The sequence below is a fragment of the Pongo pygmaeus genome, chromosome 16, assembly GCF_028885625.2.
Source record: "Pongo pygmaeus isolate AG05252 chromosome 16, NHGRI_mPonPyg2-v2.0_pri, whole genome shotgun sequence".
Classification (NCBI taxonomy): domain Eukaryota; kingdom Metazoa; phylum Chordata; class Mammalia; order Primates; family Hominidae; genus Pongo; species Pongo pygmaeus.
Window position 1 is genome coordinate 36598520 of NC_072389.2, and position 16252 is coordinate 36614771.

The 16252-nt window shown below is 41.2% G+C and overlaps 1 pseudogene; it reads right to left on the reverse strand.

Moving 5' to 3' along the window:
• Window positions 1–1698: 1698 nt before the first annotated feature.
• Window positions 1699–13862, reverse strand: LOC134738217 (uncharacterized; annotated as a pseudogene).
• Between the last annotated feature and the right edge of the window lie 2390 nt (window positions 13863–16252).

Sequence of the window (16252 nt, forward strand, 5' to 3'; positions counted from 1 at the left end):
CTCAAGGGCCCAACTCTGGCGAAACAAGATGCCGCAGTGTATGTGTTTCCTATTCCCTTCCAACTTTTTTCATCATGATTCATCAGCGAATGCTATGAAGTCTAGAAATTTAATTAATGGATCTCAGGGCCACTGGACCATGCATTTACACAAATTGCTCTGTGAAGAAGGAGGACTCACTCTCTCTCTCTCTCTACCCACCCCTGCCCTTTCTCCCCCTCTTTCCCTTTCAAGAGCAGAACATTTTAGTGACCTCCAGTTAACTGGCTGAACTAAGCAGCGATCTCTTAGGTAATAATGCACTGCTAACAAACCTCAGCATAGACTATAACGCTACCACTAAAGCTTCCGTTCATGTTGTTCTAGGGCTAATAAAATGGAATATTGTATTCTAGCTCTGAGGAAATTTGAGATTGTCTCATATTTTCTCAGTTAAACCAGAAAATAATTAATTTTAGGGAAGGGACAAGAATTGCTGTGGCAGAGCCAGCCTGATAAATAATTTCTATTCATTCTCAATGTATTATCTGTTTTCTCCCTACAGGCTCCTTTTTGTTACTCTTATATCAAAATCCCACTTAATTTTCTTGCCATCACAACTCAAAAATCATACCTACAAAAGAGCTAAAGTTTTCATCTTTTTGCTTTTGCACAAACTCTATGCCGGCTATGAGAGTGTAAGCTTTATAGTTATATATAGATATTTTTATTTATAATCTTTCTTCTGCAAAAAAGGATTAAAGTGAAGCAAAAAGAACATGTAATAAGATGAATAATGAATAGAAAAATAAATTGCTTTTAAGACAAAGTAAAGGAAACTATAAAAGGGAGATGACTAGAACTATTTAGCAAGAAGAGACCTCATTCTTTCTATCAAATAGTGCGGTGTAATTTGCACAATGTACCCAATGGTTAATGAATACATATTTGTTGAGGATAGCATTAATAAATAACATGACCAATGAAAAACTATAACAAAAGATTTTTACTCTTCAGGAAGTAATTATTAGGTAGGTATTTTAAATTCTAACTTTAAAAGATAGAGGAAAAGATATACTGAGCTGGCCCATAAATGCAACAGGAAGACACAGAGTAACAATTACTGCAGGTGAATTTCAACTCTCGGTCTATCTACCAACCAGTGTCACCAGGAACCTTCTTCAGACCCGTGTATCCAACTGCTTATTTATCTTTTGCACCTGGATATCCCTCAGCTACCTCCATTTAATTCATCTTCTTCCTCCAAACTGGTCAGCATCCAAGCAGATCCAGAGAACTGTGAGGAGCTATTCTAGTCTCTGCCTTCTCCCCTGTTGCTGATCCAGTTAAGAGGGCCAAAGAATATAGTTGAGAGGACACCAGCCTTGTATCTAGTAGCATTTAGTTTTAACCTCATCCCTTAACTTAAAATTGGCATGGCCTTCAGTAAGCGATTTAACTCCTCTGAATATCAATTGATAAAATTTAAAAAAAGTCCAAAATTCATTGTAGTGAGGATTAAAATATCATGTTTGGGACATCATGAGCTCTCAATAAACAATTGCAGTATTATTCAAATTGGTACACAGGCCTGTCCCTTCTCCTTCCTTTTAGATTTCTTTTTCCTTCTGTTTTTGCCTCTGAATGCCCCAACCCAATCTCTCTTCCTTGATCATCTTTTTAGGAAATCCATCCCCACCCCACTCACCCCACCACTCCTCACACTCCTTTCTCTCCTACCCCGGCCTCCAGCTCCTCCATTCCCGCTTGTAATCCAGCCTCTGCACCACTATCAGCGCTGCGGTTCTGAAATGCAAATCTCATCATGTTGCACCTTATAACATCTTTGACACCTACTTGTCTCCTGATAAATTCTCAGCTTCTTAGTTTTAGGTTGACCATGACCATTTGTGATCCGACCCTGTCCGTCTCTCCCTCCTGATTCTCATTTCTCTCACCAAATACTCCACCCTTTTTACTGAACAACGTGGCTCTACTTTCTTCTCTTCAGACTTATATTTTTTCCTTGATCCTTAACTTTGCTCACAATGGTCCTCCCATCTGGAATAGCATTTTCCCTGTGGGCCTGGAAAATTTGACTATTCCTTTGTGACGCAATTCAGTCTTCACTTCCCCGTGAGTGACCTTCTTAGGACAAACTGACAGTATCTTATATTGTAGTCCCACAGTCCATTAGGCAGTCTTCAAGTGTCCAATATGACAGTGCCTGATATTAGTTGTTTATATGCCTATTTCTCCCACTGGCTTTGAGAAACTTGAGGGATTGTTGTAACCATTTGTATCCCCAGTGTGTAGCATAGCGTGCATCTATTTGTGTTTTGAATGAGTGAGTGAATTAATGAATGATGAGAAAGCAATGACCTATGTTTTGTCTCTACCAGTCTTACATGAGACTACAAATAGACTGATTCAGCTGAAGATTCCAGGTCCTATTCCTTTTGCAGTTGCTATTGTATATGTTAGCAAAAAGCTTCATCCCTTCCAAAAATTTTTTCAGTGGTAGCAATAAATTCATTGTCTTCTGGGAGCAACTTTCTGCTCTCTCTCTCTCCTCTCTCTCTCTCCCTGATTTGCCTATCGCTACTTTGAAGAGTATGTGTTTATGACTTTATAATTTGTTACAGTGAATGTAATAGGAGTCCTTCTGTTTCTTCATAAGTGGTTATGAAAAAATATTCACACTTGCTTATTATTCTCTCTTACTGTTCTTAATGTAATGCTTCTAAATTAGATATACAAAAGTGCTCATCTAGAAGATAATGGAAGCATAAGCAAAACACAGAAAAAGGCTTACCAAGAATGAATTATAACTAACAAACAAATGTTAGTTTTATTCCAATCGAATTACTGAATTAGTACATGATGGAACAAAAAATCTATAACAAGTTTAGATGTCAGTAATTTATTGGACATGGATTGTATACACTGTACCCACAAAATTCTATCAAATTGTTTCTATTTCAAGAAATTTTCAGTTTATTCATGTTCAATACAAAAGTTAATTATACATGAAATATAAACTGAATGGAAAACATTGGCATTGTATTTCCTGGCTTTCTTGGAAGAATGCGGGAGTAGGGTTAATATTGAAATGCAAGAGAAAGCTCTTCACGCCTCTCCTTGTTCCCAGGATAGGACAAAATACACACGGCCAAGAATGAGGAAAGTAGGACAAAACCCAACGTAGTCAAGAGAGTTATGACCCTGAGGTGTGAGGTAAGATCTGGCCCTGGGAATGTTGACTGACACTGCAATATTTAGTATCTAGACTGGAATGATTAAATATGAAGTGGGTTGACCTGGAGTCTTTAGAGATGGTGCTATTCCCAGAAAGATAAATGAGATCCAGTCCTAGGACAAAAGGACAAACATCATTGGTTGGAAAAAGAAAAAATGATTTAGAAAAAATGAGAAAGAGAAACAAAATGTAGAGGAGAAGAAGAAATCCCAAGGATGGAGACCAAAGGGTTTGCCAACAGTCTGTTCCTTGGGAATGTGAGTTACACAGCAACCTGGAAGATGATGCTACTTCCAAGCCCATGATTCTGTCTCCATGACTTAGGACACTAGTCACAAAGAAATAGAACACACCTTTCTCTTTCGAGATCTCATTGTCCGTTGAAGAACTGCTACTCATGGCCTGCAAGAGTGAAACTCACTGGTTCTAGGAATGAATGAAATTGGACTGGCTGGAGGCCTTTAATTATTATGTGGGCCTCAGAACTGATGAGGATTGATGTGGGTGTTATTTCAATAAAGTGTTATAAACAATTCATATATGAAAAATTTATTTTCTTAATTTATAGTTAAATACACTTATATTGTATTTCAATGTTGTTATTCAAATTAAAGACCATGTCAGTTCTTAGACACAATCTCTCACTGTGTATTAATCTCAATAAGACATTGTAGTAACCACATATATATTTATATATATATATAAATTAATAGATATTACTTTTTGAGCTATTTTATGTTTACAGGCAAAAATTAGTGAAAGTTAAAATGCCTGTCTGTAGACTCTCTCACTCCACCCCCATTTCTCCAATTTTTAACATCTTGTGGTATTTTTAACATTAGTATCTTACATTTGTTACAGGTGATGAGAAAATGTTGATAAATTATTTTTATCTAAAGTTCATAATTATATTAGGGTTCACTCTTTGTGGTGTCCATTTTATGGATTTTAACAGAGATGTACCCACCATGACAATGTTACACAAAATAATAGTTTCACTGCCCTAAAAATCCCCTGTGTGCTACCTAGTTATTCCTCCTTTCTTTCCTCCCCAGGAACCCCTGGAAATGACTGATCTTTTTACTGTCTCCACAGTTTTGCCTTTTTCAAAATGTCATATACTTGAAACCACATAGTGTGTAGGCTTTCATATTGGCTTCTTTCACTCAGTAATATGCATTTGAAGTTCTTCCATTCCTTTTTGTGGCTTGATAGCTCTTTTTTTTATATAGAACTGATTAATATTCCATTGTATGGCTACACCATAGAGTGTTAGTCTATTTGCCTATTGAAAGGTACTTTGGTTGTTTCTGTCTTGGTAATTATGAATAATACTGGTATAAACATTTGTGTGTATGTTTTGTGTGGGCATAAGTTTTCAACTCATTTGGCAAATACCAAGAAGCACAATTATGGAATCATAGGCTAAGAGTGTGCTTAGTGCCATAAAAAACTGCTAAACCATCTTCCAAAGTGGATGTACCATTTTGCATCCCAACTAGCAATGAATAAGAGTTATTTCTGCTCATTGTTCTTACCAGCACTCAGTAGTGTTACTATTTTGGATTTTGGCCATTATAAGAGCTATGTAGTAGCATCTCATTGTTTTGGTTTGCAATTTTCTAATGACATATGATACTGAGTATCTTTTCATTGCTTATTTACCATTAGTAATATGTTGCCATCAGTAACTTTCCTTTCCCTTTCCATTGCCAGTGAGATCCAGCATTTTTTTTTTTTTGAGACATAGTCTCACTCTGTCGCCCATGCTGGAGGGCAGTAGTGCAATCTTACTGCAACCTCCACCTCCCAGGTTCAAGGGATTCTCCCTGCCTCAGCCTCCCAAGCAGCTAGGATTACAGGCACCCACCACCACGCCTGGCTAATTTTTTTTTTTTTTTTTTTTTTTTTTTTTAGTAGAGGGGGTTTTCACCATGTTGATAGGGCTAGTCTTGAACTCCTGACCTCAGGTGATCTGCCCTCCTCAGCCTCCCAAAGTGCTGGGATTACAGGCATGAGCCACTGTGCCTGGCCAGATCCATTATTTCTTAATGGAAACGAAAAATTCACCAGTTACTGCATTTTTCCCCATATATTTGTAATACATTCCGATGTCTGATAAGGCAAGTCCAACCCTCTGCATTTTTAAAAATTAATCATTATTTATTAAAAATTAATATTCTATGCACATTTTAAAATCAATGACCATATTAGATTTATTGAAAAAATAATGTAATTTAATATTAATTTATCACATCGATTGACATGATAATTCTCCACTTATTTGGATTTCCTTTAAGATCAGTTCCTAAAATTTTCTATATAGATGGCTTTAGAATTTTTTTTTTGTAGCTTAACTACAAGATACTTTGTAGTGTCTCAATTTTTATTACAGTTTTACACCTTCAATTCAATTATTGCTGACATAGAAAAACTTTTCTTTCAACATCTATTTTAGATTTAGTGGGTACATATGCAGATTTTTTACATGGGATACTACTTGATACGCAGGTTTGGAGTACACATGTATCCATTAATCAGATGGTGAGCATAGTATGCAATAGTTACTTTTTCAACCCTTGTCCTTTTTCTTCCATCCCCCATATAATAGTCTGTTACTTTGTACTGTTTTCTATTATAAATTGGGGAGAAGCCATTATTATTATATATTAGCTTCAGAACAACTAGGTTCAAGTCATGGAAAACAATTTTGCACAAACAACTTTAGGAAACACTGCTTTGAAAACTGTAATCTGAATTATAGCCGAGGCCACAGAAACAAAATATTTACTGAAGGTTCTTTTAAGAAAAACAAGTTAGCCAGGAATGGTGGCTCATGCCTGTAATCCCAGCACTTTGGGAGGCCGAGGTGGGTGGATCACGAGGTCAGGAGATTGAGACCATCCTGGCAAACATGGTGAAACACTGTTTCTACTAAAATAAGAAAAAATTAGCTGGGCATGGTGGCACATGCCTGTAGTCCCAGCTACTCAGGAGGGTGATACAGGGGAATCGCTTGAACCAGGGAGGCGGAGGTTGCAGTGAGCTGAGATTGTGCCACTGCACTCCAGCCTGGGACAGAGCAAGACTCTGTCTCAAAAAAAAAAAAAAGAAAAGAAAAAAGAAAAAAGCAAGTTTTATTGAAAGAGGACATCATTAACAGTATATCTCTTCAATAATGGTTTATTTTACTATATTCTCATGCCTCTCTTACTGTGTCCCAAATCTCTTTACAGGCTAAAAGAAACTGTTCAGAATTAATCCTATTCATAAAGAACAGCACTTACTGAGTATTGCATTTTCTTCTTCAAATTCTTCAGCATACATTGGGACTACACCATACGGGACCATTTTTATGTTTTCAGTTTTGGGTTTTTTTGTTTGTTTGTTTGTTTTTTTTTTTGCTAAAGAAACTGCAACTAGATTTAGGACCTCATTCTATTAGGTCAGTATTTGTCTAATAAACTTCAGCTTAAGCAAAATAAAATATGTGTTGCTCTGAACTGAAACTCCTCAAAAACATATTTTTAAAATTACAGAAAAAATTAAATGAAATTATGTTTTTAAAAATCTTGTAGATGAAAAGATATGATATATAGTAGGTTTAAGTACCTATTTCAATGGTTCCCAAAGTGGGGCCCTCAGACATCCAGGTTCAAACTATTTTAACAGGAATACTAACATAGTGACATTTGCTGTAAAGGTGCAAATACAATAGTGGGTAAAAATGCTGGCACTTTAGCACAAATAAAGGCAGTAACACCAAACTACTAGTAGTCATGGTATTCTTCACTATGCACAGGAAAGGTTTGAAATGGAAGGGCAGGCCGGGCATGATGTCTCATGCCTGTAAGCCCAGCAATTTCAGAGGCCAAGGGGGGAGGATCACCAGAGGTCAGGAGTTTGAGACCAGCCTGGCCAACATGGTGAAACCCCATCTCCACAAAAAATACAAAATTTAGCTGGACATGGTGGTTGCATGCCTGTAGTCCCAGCTACTTGGAAGGCTGAGGCAGGAGGATTGAGCCCAGAAGGTTGAGGCTACAGTGAGCTGTGATCATGCTACTGCACTCCGGCCTGGGTGACAGAACAAGTCCCTGCCTCAAAAATAAAAAGAATGTCTGTGATGAAGCAGTGAAAATTTTACTATATCTTAATCCTTGAATATCTCTTTTTAATATTTCAAGTGATGAAATTGGAAGCACACATAAGCATTCCTACAGACTGCCTGAGAAAAAACCCTTGTGTGACTGTCATGAAGTGAATTAACCACTTTAATGGAATATCATTTTTACTTGAAAAGAGTACTGACAAACAATGTTATTTCAACTGGGGTTTTTGGGAGACACTTTCTCAAAAAATGAGATTCTGTCATTTCAAGAAAAACAACAGACAGGCCATAATAAAATTCAATAATAAAACTGCTAATAATAAGATTCAAGCTTCTGAACAGAAAATTAGAATTTTAGAAAACTTATATCTACCATTGCTTTCCAAATGTATTCTAATGAGATTGTTGGTGATATTGATGAATGTATTTTGATACTGTATCATCAAACGTATCAACATGTAGAAGATCTCGGTGAACGATTATTTTCTAAATGACCAATGCATGATGTTATAATATCACGCAAGGGTAAAAGATCCAAAGTTCAAGAAAAACCAAGTTTTGATGGAGTATCAAAAAAGAAGCCTAGGCAACACGGCAAAACCCTGTCCCTACAAAAAAAAAAATACAAAAAATTATCCAGGTGTGGTGATACACACCTGTAGTCCCAACTAATCTGGAGGCTGAGGTGGGAGGATCACCTAAGTCCCCAGAGACTGAGGCTGCAGTAAGCTGTGATCACACCACTGCATTCCAGTCTGGGTGACAGAGCAAGACCCCATCTCAAAAAAAAATTTATATATACATAAATGTATAAATATATATATCCACAGTGATCTAAAATGGCTATCTGTATGAGATTGGACATTGTTCACATTTTTTCAAGCAAATATCACACAATAAATTAAATGCAGATGAAAATGACATGGCAGACATCAAGGAAATTTGCAAAAAATATAAGATTGTGCTACTTTGGGTTTAGAAATTTTTTCATAAGAACATTTATAACAATATGTGGTGAACTTTTAAAGAATAATTTTAATATTTCTGATTTAATTTCTAATGATAAATACCAATAGATATAACCTACATAAACCAAAGCTCCTTGGGCCCTCAATATATTTTTAAGAATGTAAAGGAGTCCTGATTCCAAAACTTTGAGAACTGCTGCCTTCCCCTCCACTTTCCTTCCTTCCCTAGAATTTCTTCCTTGGAAGAAACATCCCTTTGCCATTTTAACTTACAGAGTTCCATTCAGGCCAGTTTTGCTACTACCTCCCTCCCATCTTTCCACTTCCCTCTCTTGACACAAAATCTGACCAAAGGACTCTACCAGCCCACCCCATTTCCAGTGATTAGCTGTCAAGGTGGGCTAAGCCAAGAAAATCTGGGTTTTCTCTGAGACTAGACCTCTTTTTCTGGGAGATCTGCAATCACAGGGACAAGGTTGGCCACCTTGGCGTAGTCAGAATTCATCTTGCCTCAATGGGGAGAGGTTAGGCAAGTTTCTACAAAGCCAAACTGCTTCCTAGAAAGTCAAAGATAATTATACTTTGTGCCACAACTGTGAGAATGCCCATTTTATTGCACACTTTCTAACATTTTTACCAAACTGATAAATAAAAGCTGGTACCTAGAAGAAAAAAAGGCCAGGTGCGGTGGCTCATGCCTGTAATCCCAGCACTTTAGGAGGCCGAGGTGGGTGGATCACCTGAGGTCCGGAGTTTGAGATCAGCCTGGCCAACATGGTGAAATCCCGTCTCTACTAAAAATACAAAAATTAGCCAGGTGTGGTGGCAGGCACCTGTGATCCCAGCTACTTGGGAGGCTGAGGCAGGAGAATTGCTTGAACCCAGGAGGTGGAGGTTGCAGTGAGCCGAGATCATGCCATTGCACTCCAGCCTGAGCGACAAGAGCGAGACTTCATCTCAAAAAAAAAAAAAGTTTCCATAAAATATAATTTGTTCCATCTCTAGAAACCAATTCAGCAATGAGAACTGAAAGCCACCACTTGGAAGGTTTCAAGGATTTAGCTCTACCTAATGATGTCTAAAGCATTAGTTAAGGTAGAAAAAATACAACACACACACACACACACACACACACACACACCCCTACGTATTTAGTACCAGGAAACATGACTGACTAGATGGTATAGTCATCCAACAGAAAGCACACAATAACTGAAGCTACTGTAAAGGAATAAGTTATGACATGGATCTACAATATCGTTGAGTGAAAAAGCAGATTACAAAAAAAAAATCTGATTTTTCAAGGGAGAGGGAACATATACAAGCACAGGAGAAATAAGATGAGCAGATGACTGGAAAAATACAAAATTCTGATAATAGTACCTTCTGAGTGGGAGAATTCTCGGCAACATTTTCTAGTTTTGCCTAAAATTTTCTAAATGTCTTAAAATAAGAAGGTTTTGTTATCCATATTATAAAATATCCACCACCCCAGGAAACCTAACCTTCAGCACAAATGCTACAACATGTTCAAAGTTTGTTCAGTTTAAGAGACAATCAATTTTGAAAGACATCTAAAATGATGACCAATATGTAAACCTATGCATTAATGTTTTTCAATCATATGCTTTAAATTTTGTAATTTTGATAAGTTTAAGCTTTATATCCATCTTGAAAAAAGTTTTCTATTTGTCTTTAAAATATGACCTACAATATACCAGTTTTTAAACAACGAATGGTGCTCAAAAATCGCAATATAAATTCAGGCAGTGTTCCTTACATAGAATGTTTAAGTGCTTCTAACCCTGCTCTTTCTCACCGGTTATGAAAACACATTACAATTATCTAAGCATCTAATTATTCAGGTCCTTTGCTTCTCCTCTATTCTATTAATTTTATAGTAATTTTAAGGCCTGTGAGGATGAAGTTGTCTGGGACAGCTACCACAAAGGTTATTATAAGTGGACAAATTTCAAACAAGTTTATCACCACTACCATCCCCACCATAAAACTATCTTAATCAAGGGCAACACATTTCAAGGTTAACCAAGACAACCTCTTTACTTGTCACTGCTTAAGAAAAGGATTTTTTGGTCTTATTTAGAAATAACTTTCTCTATCTATTTTTCTCCATAAATCCACTGAGACCAATGTATGGCTCTATCTCAAGCACCAGTAAGCAAAACTGCCTGCCAGAATGTTCAGTTTTTGTATCTTTCCAAATGTAGGACACAGCTATCTTTTGACATCACAATTTTTAAAAAATTGATGCACAAACTTCTTCTTGAAAGTTCAGCCAGGCATGGTGGCTCACGCCTGTAATCCCAGCACTTTAGGAGGCCGAGGCAGGTGGATCACGAGGTCAGGAGTTCAAGACCAGCCTGGCCAAGATGGCTGTTTCTACTAAAACTGCAAAAATTAGCCGGGTGGGGTGGCAGGTGCCTGTAATCCCAGCTACTCAGGAGGCTGAGGCAGGAGAATCTCTTGAACCTGAGTGGCGGAGTTTGCAGTGTGATGAGATTGCATCACTGCACTCCAGCCTGGGTGACAGAGTGAGACTCCATCTCAAAAAACAAAAACAAAAGCAAAAACAAAACAAACAAAAAAAAAAAGGAAAAGAAAATAAAGTTCAGACATACAGCAGTTGTAATTCTTCTGAAGGCTGGTTATGGGACACACTACTTTCATACTTTGCTGTTCAATAAATGTGGGCTGGAGAATAAAGTAAACTGACAGAATTACCATATAAAATAAAATTCTAAGTGTTCTGACAACAAAACAACCTTAAAATACACACACACACAAACACACACACACAGACACACACAGAGTTTTTCCTGCTGATCATTTTACAACTAAACAACCAAGTGACTAAAGCAGAGCCCACAAAATCAGCGTAAAAATTCTAACACTTGGTAAAATAAAAACGCACATACACCCCTGTGATCTAAAAAAAAAATGCTTAAGTATTCAAAGACAGCAATTACAGGTACTGAGAACATCGCTGTAAGCAAACTGAGGCAGAGAAAACAAAGGTGCTGATGAGGATTTGAACCACCTAACATGCAGAAACCCACTGGGTGATTTCCTAGGTTCCAAGTTGGCATCATCTTTCAGAATGATCTTCTAGAAGAGGACACATAACACTGTTACAAAGGATCTGGAGAAAGAGACCCTTGCTTTATCACTCCAGCTCTCCAGTCATGCTTCACATTTTCGCTTCTTCCACTCTTTCACATGAAGTCAATTTACAGACTTCCATCAAGCCCTTAGAGACCTTTTTGTACTATCCCTGACAAGTTCTGGATGTTATCTCTGCACTTTTGACAACTTCTTAGCAGTTAACTTACAGGGCAGTTAAGATTTTGGTTCAAGCACAATATAGCTAGAATAGGGTCATATACTCAATAAAACAAATATTTACCAAGCATTTATTGAGTGGAAGATAAAAAGCACAAAGCATAATTACAAAATATTCTCCCCTGCCACCATAAAAGAATTTTTTTAAAGGCTTACAGAATATAGCATAACGTGACCAAAGCAAAAATTGGGGGGAGGAAGGGAAAATATCAGCATGAACTCAATACGACCCAGAAGAGCCTTGATGGTGAGACATGTAAAGACAAGTTGGGTAGGGTTAAGGGGTGGAGGTCAGGGGCACAGGTCACAGGCACATTCTACAAGGGAAAAACAGCTGATACAGAAGCCTGAAAGGAAAAGCGGGCACAGCACCTGTACAGGACTCTTACCTGCAGCATCTACCATACAATGCGCCTTTCCAGAACACAGCAGTGCGCAGCCAGACCCGGGGGAGAGTGATCACTCAAACAGCACCAGAGGCTGCATTCCAACTTTTCTTCCATCAACGAGTCCGTTCTCATTGTTAGTTTCTCCTTCAACAGAAACTTAAAACTAATTGGCTGAACACGCGGGAGCAAGGAAAACCTGACTGAAGAATGAGGCCTTAAAACTTAAGGGCCTTGGGTCCTGGCACGGTGGCTCACGCCTGGAATCCCAGCACTTTGGGAGGCAGAGGTAGGTCATTTGAGGTCAGGAGTTTGACAGCAGCCTGGCCAACACGGTGAAACCCCGTCTCTACTAAAAACACGTTAGCCAGGCGTGGTGGCGGGCGCCTGTAATCCCAGCTACTCGGGAGGCTGAGACAGCAGAATCGCTTTAACCAGTGGACTGTCAAGAGACATAGGCTGCAATGAGCCCAGATCGCGCCACTGCACTCCAGCCTGGGTGACAGAGTGAGACTCCCTCAAAAGAAAAAATAATTTTTTTTTTGAGAGAAGGTCTCCCTCTTATCCCCCAAGTTTGAGTGCAACGGCTGGATCTCGGCTCACTGCAACCTCCGCCTCTCGGGTTCAAACGATTCTCTTGCCTCTGCCTCTCAAGTAGCGGGGATTAAGTCGCCTGCCAACACGCCCGGGTAATTTTTGTACATTTTAGTAGAGACGGGGTTTCACCATGTTGGCCAGGCTGGTCTCTTAACTCCTGACCTCAGGTGATCCGCGCGCCTCTGCCTCCCAAAGTGAGGGGATTACAGGGGTGAGCCACTGCGCCCAGCCAAAACACCGAAAATCTTAAAGGTCTTTCCCCTTCTCCGCCTGGGCTCAAAAAACGCCGGAGCCGCCCTGCACCGCCCTGTCGCGGTCTCCGGAGCAGGCTGGCCGACTGAGGGCGACCATGGGTCCCAAGAAGGCTCCGGCAGTCGCGGGCTCCCACCTCGGGGCGCGGCGACGGGGGCCTAGAGGGGCCAACAGCCCCCAAGCCTACCCCACGCGAGGAGTCGGAGAGACGCGCCCTCCGTCTCCTCCCACCCGAGCCTCCCGCAGTCCCGGCCGGGGCCGGGCCAGTCGCGGAAGAAAGGGGCGGGGAAGTGGGGCCTCTCTGGGGAAGGCTCCCCTTTGTCCTGGGACTCCCGGGGCCCCCTCTCTGCCCTCGCCCTGCCCCGCGAGGCCGCCGCCGGGCGCCTCACAGTCATGTTGCAGTGGAGCGTGAGCGGGGGCTGCGGCTCCTGGTTCTTGTGGAAGATAGACCCAGAAACTTCACTTTGGCCTTGAACCCTGACACGGACATCTTCCACTCATCTACGGCGGCAGGGGCGCGAAGGGGAGCCTGTCCGGAGCCGCTGTCACGGCGGCGAGTACCCTGCGGGGCCGCCCAGCCGAGCTTTCGCGACTCTGCCTCTGCCTGCCGCCTGGACCCTTGTGGGAGCGTGGCTGGAAAATGGCAAGGTGCCCGGAAGCCTTGGCGGGAGCTGTGTGGTGGCCTGCGGGGCTGCTCCTTTTGTAAGGGACTCCACCCACAGGAGGCGCGGCTCCTGTCAAGCCGCAGCTTCAAAGGGCAACATAACCACTGCCCCCACTACCGCCTGGGAAAGGGCTGCCCCTACCCCGCCCCCGTCACCGTCACCCCTCACGCCTCAACCAGGCGGGCCCTGCGCGCACCAGTTTCGGCGGGTGCACGAGTCCAGAGCGTGCGCGCGCTCCCGGCTGCCCCCTCCTCCCTTGACCCAGCACCTTTCTGCCCGACCCATCTGGTCCCTTCCTCACACTCGCCAACTGGAGGCTCAGGGCGGCACAGCCACTAACTCTGTGTGTGTGTGTTCGTGTGTGTGTGTGTGTGTGTGTGTGTGTGTGTGTGTGTGTGTGTGTCCCAAGGGAACAGAGCACTGCTGAGTTCAGGCAGATGATTAACTCGTGGACGGTCAGCAAAATACAGTCACAAAAAGGCTATGTGTTGATTTGTCTTTTGCAGTGACATCATGTTGCGCATGTTTTATGCTTTTCGGAGTGCATTAGTTTCTTTTTGTTCTCAGTTAATATCCAGCTTAATAGATTGTGTAAGTAGAATACCCCCAAACTGAAAGTCACCTACATAAAATATAGTGAAAAATATGTCACGCATTTAAACTATAGTTGAAAATGTGTACACTTTAGTTTTGCGTAGCCAACACTGGAGAGTGGGTAAGGACACAGGATCCCAGGGCTAGACTGCCTGGGTTCAAGTTCCAACTTAGGCACTTGCTGGCTGTGAAATACTTGACAACTTTAAGCCCCAGTTTCTTTTTTTGTTTTAACTTAATCCCAAATGTGATAGTAAGTCTCAGTTTCTTGATCTGAAAAAGAGAAATGATTCAATGAGAGTCTAGTGAAAACTTTAAAGTTGTAAAGCCACTACCTGGCTAAGGAAAGTCCTCAGCCTTAGCCGTTATTAGCTATGATTATTATTGTGTTGGCTACACGTGCATTAATGAGGCAGGAAAATGCTCAAGGATAACAACCACGTATCCAAATTATCTCATCAGACCGAGAGAGAGGCATATGTGTGCATGCTCATGTTTCAGCTCAGAGCCCTTTGTCTAGAAGGCTCTTGAACTCAGAGGTGCAAGCACTATCAACTTTGCAGTGGAGCCATCACTTTTGTTGATGAATGAAATTGACATAATGCTTTTTTTTTTTTAAGCACCAACCGTGTGCCTCAAGCTAACTGTCAAGAAAAGCATGCTTCAGTTGGCTGGAGTGAGCAATTCAACTTGTGGAGGAATGAGAAATGTTAGCGTTGAGACGAGAAACATAAAACCCCAGAGTAAGGTAGGAATCACTGAAAGTCAGGCAAAGGAACTGGCATCCAGTAATGAGTTAGGCTTTGCCGGGCTCTGGCCCTACAGATGGCTCTTTGGAGAGGAAAAAATTAAGCCAGGCCTGAGGGCACAGATCCTAAGGGAATGCTGGCTGCTCTAGGCTGTCTATGGAAGAGAAGCAGAGGGTGACGCCTGGTTGAAAGAGGGGGCTGGGGGACATAGCTTCAGCCCGTGTTTACAGATGGAGTCCCCTGATTCCTGCGACTGGGAAAAGAGATCGTGCCCGGATCAGGGGACCTCAAATCAGAACTCTTCCCACCCACACCCCTTCTTTTCAGGGCGTCTGTCACTGCAACCAACAGGTAAACTAGTTGGAAAGCTCGGCAGATTCTCATGGTGGTGCCTAGCAGGCCAGGCCTAGCTGCCCTTTAACCTGTGACTGAGGATGGTGCCACTGGCCTGTAAGCACACATTGGAAAATCTTTACATCCATGGACACGCCATGCCCCACAGAGACAGCTGTGCAGGGTTCTTTAGGTTCGGGGTGCTGTGCTGGCAGTTGCCTTATAAATACGTAGGATTAAAATGGGATGCCCTGGAGCTTAGCTAACCTTTATCCTCCCCCCACTCCCCACCCCAAAATGAAGGGGCTGCTAGTTTTGTTTGCTTTATGAAAGATGGATCTACGATTGTTTTTAGAATCTTTGGAGAAAGATTTCTTGGGAGGAAGCTATCCTGAACCCCCAGAGATTTTTGTCATTTACTGGCACAACAGCTTTAGAGTCCTAGGTCTTCATCTTGGCTCAGCCACCCTCCAACTGTGTGACCTTTGAGAAGTTGTTTGACTAAACTGAATCTCGTTGTCACCTATGAGAGGAGGTTGCTCCATTGTTACCGTGTGGAGCACCTACACCCAGGCACTCTTATCGGGTGATGGTGAAGATTAAATGCAACAAAAAGGAAGAAGGAGGAGGCTGGCTTGAAGCCGGGAGTTCAAGACTAGCCTGGGCAACAAAGTCAAACCTCATTTATTTAAAATGTTTATTTAAAGATGTTTATTTAAAAATTAGCTGCACTTGGTGACTTATGCCTGTAGTCCCAGCTACTCGGGGGGCTGAGGTGAGACCAATTGAGCCCAGGAGTTTGAGGCTGCAGTGAGCCGTGATCACACCACTGCACTCCAGTCCAGGCAACAGAAAGGGACCCTATCTCAAATAAATGAATAAGTAAGTAAGTAAATAAATAAATAAATAAAATAATGCATGCAATTAGTACACTAGTACATGCTCAGGCACATGATAAATGCTGGATAAATGGTAGCCCAAATAAACTTTGTAATGTTT